The following is a 6,909-nucleotide window of genomic DNA, read 5'->3' on the forward strand; positions in this document are numbered from 1 at the left end:
CCAAACCACAAGGCACCTCTGCAGCGACGGGGTATCAATTTCCCATGGTCAGATCTACAGATTGACTGGGTAGGACCCCTGACGAGATCAGCTCGCGGAAACAAATACTTCCTCACAGTCACCTGTCAGTTCACTAAGTGGGTAGAATGCCTCCCGGCACCCAACGACACAGCCCAGACAACGGCATATCTGCTCACGAACCATGTGTTCTCCAGGTTTGGCCTCCCACTGAAAGTCAACTCAGACCGAGGCACCCACTTCACAGCCGAAGTGATGCAGGACATCTGGAAACTGTTGGGGATCAAAGCCCAGTTCCACATCAGCCACCATCCTATGGCATCCGGCCAAGTAGAACGGACCAACCGAACCGTCGTCGGTATGCTCAAGAAATATGTGGCATCCAATCAGAAAGATTGGGATGTGAAATTGCCTCTGGTGCTCATGGCAATCAGAGCCACACCCCACAAGTCCACAGGAGTGTCTCCCTTCGAACTGATGACGGGACGACAAATGACACTCCCTCTCCACCTGCTCTACCAACCTGGTGACAACAATCTCATCACAGCCTACACCACACAACAATATCTGGACAGCCTGCACCAGCATTTGAGAGCTTCCTTTGCATTCGCCCAACAAAACCTGCAAAGAACCGCAGAGGGCAGGAAAGCCTACTATGACCAGAAAACCTCACAAGATGAACTCCAAGTGGGAGACAAAATCTGGTACTATAGGTTTGTGCAACCAAACTCAGCACAAAGACTTTCCAGGAAGCTTCTACCACGCTGGTCGGGACCACATGAGATCGTGGACAAACTGTCACCTGTGGCTTACCGAATCCGAACCAACAAAGGCACCCACGCAACATGCCTCAAGTGGGTTCAAATGAAGAAACACCAAGCCCAGAGAAAGCCTGAAACACCCACCAACCAGTCTTCTCAAGACAAGCCAGCAGCTTGGAATAAACCACATTCCAACCAAAAGAAAGACATCTTTTCAGTCTGAAATCTCCCCAAACTCCCAAGGAGAAAGACCAAAGAGAAAGGGGAGGAAAGATGGTCACGGATAGGGTAGATTAAGGTGGTGGGCCTGACTACTGATATCTGGGTGACCTTTTCAGTTTTTGCCATACTTATCTGTTTCTTTCTTTTGATAGCTTTTCATTTTATTTTGGTTGTTGTTTTTGGTAAGGACCTGGGGTGGCTCACGCGTGCCCGGGAAATTACTGAAGAGGATCCGGTTTTGCAATTTTCTTTGTCCCGTTTATTTCTTTGCAATTGTTCTCTGGCCGAGAATTGTTGCCCACTATTTCTTTCTCCTGTTCCTTTTGCACCGGTGTGCACAACATTCAGAGTCTCAACTCACCCCCTCAATCCTAATCTGGTCTTTATTTTCTACCCCCTATTACTAGGATGATGCTGCCCCCGCTACTAGCGTTACTCTGGCTAGGAGGCTGAGGCTCCAGTCTGACACGGCGTTCCCTGGGCCTCCGCCTAGCACCATCGTCCGGGGACAGCCCGGTCTCTTGATTACCAACTGTTGTACCCACACAGAGAGTATTCATCGGACGATGTCAACTGAACCATTACCTGCACAAGAGACCCCCAAACTAGTGGGACAGGTGTCCGATGGACCCTGGATGCCCTGCATCATGCTGCCGCGGACACTACCCACAGGTTGGAGCAGACCCAAGCTGAGTCCAATCGACGGCCCAAGAGGCTCCTGAGCACCCAGCTGGGAGCTGCAGCAGCCGTTGGCAACCTGTTCGACATAAGATTCACCACTCCTCGCGGTCCCAGAAGCCAGGCGCCAGCCCCTGCGCCTCCTCCCTGTCCATCCTGTCACTGTGCCACCCAGAGTGCCAAACAATGGGATGTCAACAATGCCTCGTTGCATGGTGGTGATCCTGTTTCAACTTCCGTCGCCTGAATGATGGCAATGCCATCCTCAGCCGAAAGGGGGGATATGTAGGATCACACATGCACATATCACAGGGCCTAAATTCCAGGTGGCCTGAGACAAGGCCGAGCCTGGTACGAGAGGCACCAGAGGGGGTTACACACACAAACACACACACACAGATAACCAGGGAGGCTAGCACTCCAACTTTTATTGCCCAAAGATTTAGGGACCTACAGACAAGCAGAGTGGACTTCACGGACAGGGGTCCCTCGACTTGGCACACAACCCCCTCCCCATACATTCTGCCTTACATTTCACTCACCCAACAGACAAACACCCTAAAGGAAATTTCATTTAAGTTTGGCTTTTGTATACCCTGTATATTGATTTACTCACGACTACTAGTCTCAATATACAGATACGTTATGTTTGTATGTGTCCTAACTTTTAGAGAGTCTTCTGTGTTAAAAACCCCCCCTTCTCTTCCAACATTCCTTTGTGGTCCTTATCTGATCTTGGTGGACCTCACCAAGTTTCTTTGTTTCTACCATGCTATGTTAAAAGAACTGAATTAAGGTGTATCTTATCCATTCTGGAGAAGATGAATTGGCACAAGCCACACCAAACAAAATATGTTGTTTCCAGATGTGCAACTTCTATTGATATTACCACAAACTAACGGCCACGCCTATCTATGGATAAGATGTGCTGTTTGTAATAGGAATATTCGATGTAATATCCGCACAAAGTGTAACATCTGTTGAGGTGCAACCCAAAACCCCTGTATCCTATACTGATATGAATCAGTCACATAGATACAATAATTAATTGTTTAATCAATTAATGCAGATGGTATGAGGTATGTACCTGTGAAGCTGGTATGGCATGTTTGGTATCAAACTGATTGTTAATCACCCCTGATTCCAAATCTGGTCAGTGATTACCATAAAAGTGGATGTATCAAAAGTTATAACAGCTTAATGAAAATCATCAGTAAAGGTAGAATCTGGCGGGCCATAAATCCCAAAAGGACTGATACAGACCCCCTTCCGAAATCCCGCCAAATGGATGGCCAGCCATTGGGCCAGGAGTCGAATTCCTGGTCATCCCTATTCATGAACTTTAGACCATAAAAATCCTGGCACCTCAGAACAAAGGAGCGCAGAACAACCGCCAACCGGAGCAGAGAACAACCAGCAGCAGAGCAGAACAACCGCCAGCCGGCGCAGAGAAAACCATCCGCCCGAAGGAGAACATCAGCCCGGGAGAAGAGAAACCCACAAGAAGCCCTCCGGTGAAGGCCCAGCTGAACAGAGAACAGCACCCAAGACAAAGCTTCACCAGGAGAGAGAATCTAAAGGGACTCCACTCCACTGCTCCAAACGCCGCGCCTTCCTGAGTGCCATCAGCTCAGCAGCTCTGCCATCAACTGCCAAGACCCCCCCCCCCCCCACTCTTCAACCAAGTAAACCAACTTCCTTTCATTCTAACAACTTAAGCTGTTCTGTTTAACCTGCTATAAGACTTTAGGGTCGTGTTTCCACAAACTATGCTTGCTTTGCAGAACAGTATTTCCCATATCAGGTTACTCATTTAAATCCGGTCATTGCATTTTCATAATTACATTGTTTGTTTTATTCCGTTATTTCGTGTTTGTTGTTTGTGTTAGGTGTAATGTCTGTCTTATGTCAGTTGTAGTGTTAGCTAGGAATAAATGCATGTCTTTTACACAACTTTAGCCTCCGTCATTGTGTGTCTCATAATAAGTTCCTGCCATTGTGCGATCTTGCTACACGCTCTGAACCTCAAACTCGCCTGAAACATCGCAAGACTCTCTCTCATTGGCCGTGAGGGGAACCTCGCTACCAATCGTGTACATTACCTGGTGATGCAGCTCGCTGGACGAGCCTTCTAACCCAGGTTACTAAGCGATACTGGTAATTAGTGAATCCCATTTAAGTCTCACATTAACAGACTCACAGGGATACCGCAATTGAGTTTGGAGGAGCCGACCATTCGGCATAACAATTGATTAATAATCAGCATTAAATAATAATTAATTAAACTTTAATTAATTCAAACATATTGGTGGAGAATATTAAAATTTATTTGAGCTATTAATTCCTACACAGCACAGCATTTCCCCACATGGGGGCCTTGGGTGGAAACCAACATGCCTCTCCCTTCTCAGAGGCCAGTGATGGTGGTTGTGGTCGTGGGCCTGGCAATGGTTACATTTTAAATTTTTTCAACCCTTGTATCTCCTTACTGGCCTGGCTCTCCTTAAAGAGCATGAGGTAGTAAGACCACTTTTCTTAAAATATCTGTGTCCAAATCAAGTATGGTATACTATACAAAGTGGTTTGTTGATACTCATTGGTTGAATTATAATCAAATTTTGTACCATTGATGCTTGGTTGGCTATTGGGTTCATTGACCTGCTTTAACAAGGGCATCACGATAAAATTCAGAATCTCCCATTCACACCCCATCAAACTCAAATGGTGCGCTTCAGATTTCAGTGGTCTGGCGCACCAGTGGTCCCCTGGAAGATGTGCAGTTCCTGTTCACCATAGTCAAAGACACAGACCACTTTACCACCATTAGGCATCGCCCACGTGGCTTCCAGTGGTGGGATCACAGGTACCAGTCTACATATCAGCTGTATGTTCTTCTTCAGTGCACTGGGTGAGTGTACTGCATTCTCATACTTATTCTACTTGTGGTGGTGGTACAAGACATGTCCGTATCTTTGTATTACACTTTCTTACTACTTCAGACCATATGAAAGCTTGTTTTAAATATTTTCTGCGACCATGTGGGACCATGGCCCTTCCCACACACCCCGATATGCATGCACGGACATGAGTATGCTTCTGCATGTTTCACCGCATGTGTTTGTTTTGGGGAGGTTAAATCCTCCATGTCTCCATCAAAGACAGCTGAAAATCAAAGAGAAAAAATTATGCGGCAGGCTAGTCCATTTTGCTGAAATTTCATTGCAGCAAATCAAAATCGTACTCAGTACTTTGTATGGCCCCCACGTGCTTTTATGCATGCCTGACAATGTAGGGGTATACTCCTAATGAGATGACGGAAGGGGGATTTCCTCCCAGGTCTGGACCATGGCATCATTGAGCTCCTGGACAGTCTGAGGTGCAACCTGGTGGCATCAGATGGACCAAAGCATAATGTCCTATTGTGTTCTATTGGATTTAGGTCAGGCAAGCGTGGGGGCCAGTCAATGGTACCAAATCCTTAATCCTTCAGGAACTGCCTGCATACTCTCGCCACATGAGGCCAGGCATTGTTGTGCACTAGGAGGAACCCAGGACCTACTGCACCAGGATAAGGTCTGACTATGGGTCCACGGATTTCATCCCGATATCTAATGCCAGTCAAGGTGCTATTGTCTAGCCTGTAGAGGTCTGTGCATCCCTCCATGGATATGCCTCCCCAGACCATCACTGACCCATCACCAAACCAGTCATGCTGAGCAATGTTACAGGCAACATAACATTCTCCATACACTTTCACTTCTGCCACATGTGTTCAAGGTGAACCTTCTCTCATCTGTGAAAGGCACAGGGTGCCAGTGGTGGACCTGCCAATTCTATATGGTATTCTATGGCAAATGCCAATCAAGCTCTACGGTGCCAGCCAGTGAGCACAGGGCCCATTAGAGGGCATCAGGCCCTCAAGCCACTCTCATGAAGTCTGTTTGTAATTGTTTGGTCAGAGACATTCACACCAGTGGCCTGCTGGAGGTCATTTTGTAGGACTCTGGCAGTTTTCATCCTGTTCGTCTTTGCACAAAGGAACAGATACTGGTCCTGCTGATAAGTTAAGGACCTTCTACTGCCCTATCTAGCTCTCCCAGAGTAACTGCTTGTCTCCTGGAACCTTCTCCATACCCTTGAGACTGTGCTGGGAGACACAGCAAACCTTCTTGCAATGGCACATATGTATGTGGCATCCTGGAGTAGTTGGACTACCTGTGCAACTTCTTTAGGGTCCAAGTATCCCCTCATGCTACCCATGACACTGACCATAGCCAAATGCAAAACTAATGAAAAAACAGTCATAAAAGATGAGGAGGGAAAATGTCAGTGGCCTCCACCTGTTAAACCATTCTTGTTTTGCGGGGCCTCTCATTGTTGCCCCTCTAGTGAATCTGTTTTTAATTTCTTTAACATTAACCCTCTGGTGTTGGCGATCCCGTTGGCGGGATCTGACAAATTTCGCCAAACCGTTTAAATAACTCTGCAAGTTTTTGTCTTATATACATTTAAAAAACACCCTCAGAAACCTTGGACTGTCTACTTTTCAAATATATATACTTTAGGTAGAAACTAAATATATTTTTACAGCTTCGTGATACGAACAGAAAGAACAAGAGTGACTGACTTAAGCATCTGCGTCTCGAAGCAGCTTTGATCGCATGCCCACTTGCAAAACACGCTATTTGCAAGATAATAACATGATAATCCGACAGTTGGTATTGGGTAAAGAAATATGTGAATACACCCATTGTGACTCAAATAAACAAGAGCACATGTCTGGGTAGTGTTTACACTAATCGGCTACAATATGGCACACGGATATGTCTCTGCCACTGAAGCTTTGCACCAGTGTTGTCACTTTCAGCAGTGAGTGTCATCCCTGTGTTCATGGCTCAAGTCTGTGTGCCTGTAATTACAAGGTCACCGATTCAAACCCAGTTTATTTAGAACTTCAATAGTGATCTTCAGCTGAGAGTGGTACTACACACCCCCGATGCAGGGGGAGAAAAAAAAAAAGATGAGATGGTTTACTTTTTTGCCTATTTAACCTAATTTTAAAAACTTTAATATTTCCGACAATGGAAGTTTTGAAAAGAAGACAGATTATGGATTTAGTCCATAATCCATAATATGTTTTTATTAAGTATCAAGTAGGCTGCAGCTGTTACCATTGTCAACTTAACATGCCGTTCTTAGCAAGCATCTCATATCTAGTGTGTGAATGCTT

Source organism: Paramormyrops kingsleyae, chromosome 1, assembly GCF_048594095.1.
Source record: "Paramormyrops kingsleyae isolate MSU_618 chromosome 1, PKINGS_0.4, whole genome shotgun sequence".
Classification (NCBI taxonomy): Eukaryota; Metazoa; Chordata; class Actinopteri; order Osteoglossiformes; family Mormyridae; genus Paramormyrops; species Paramormyrops kingsleyae.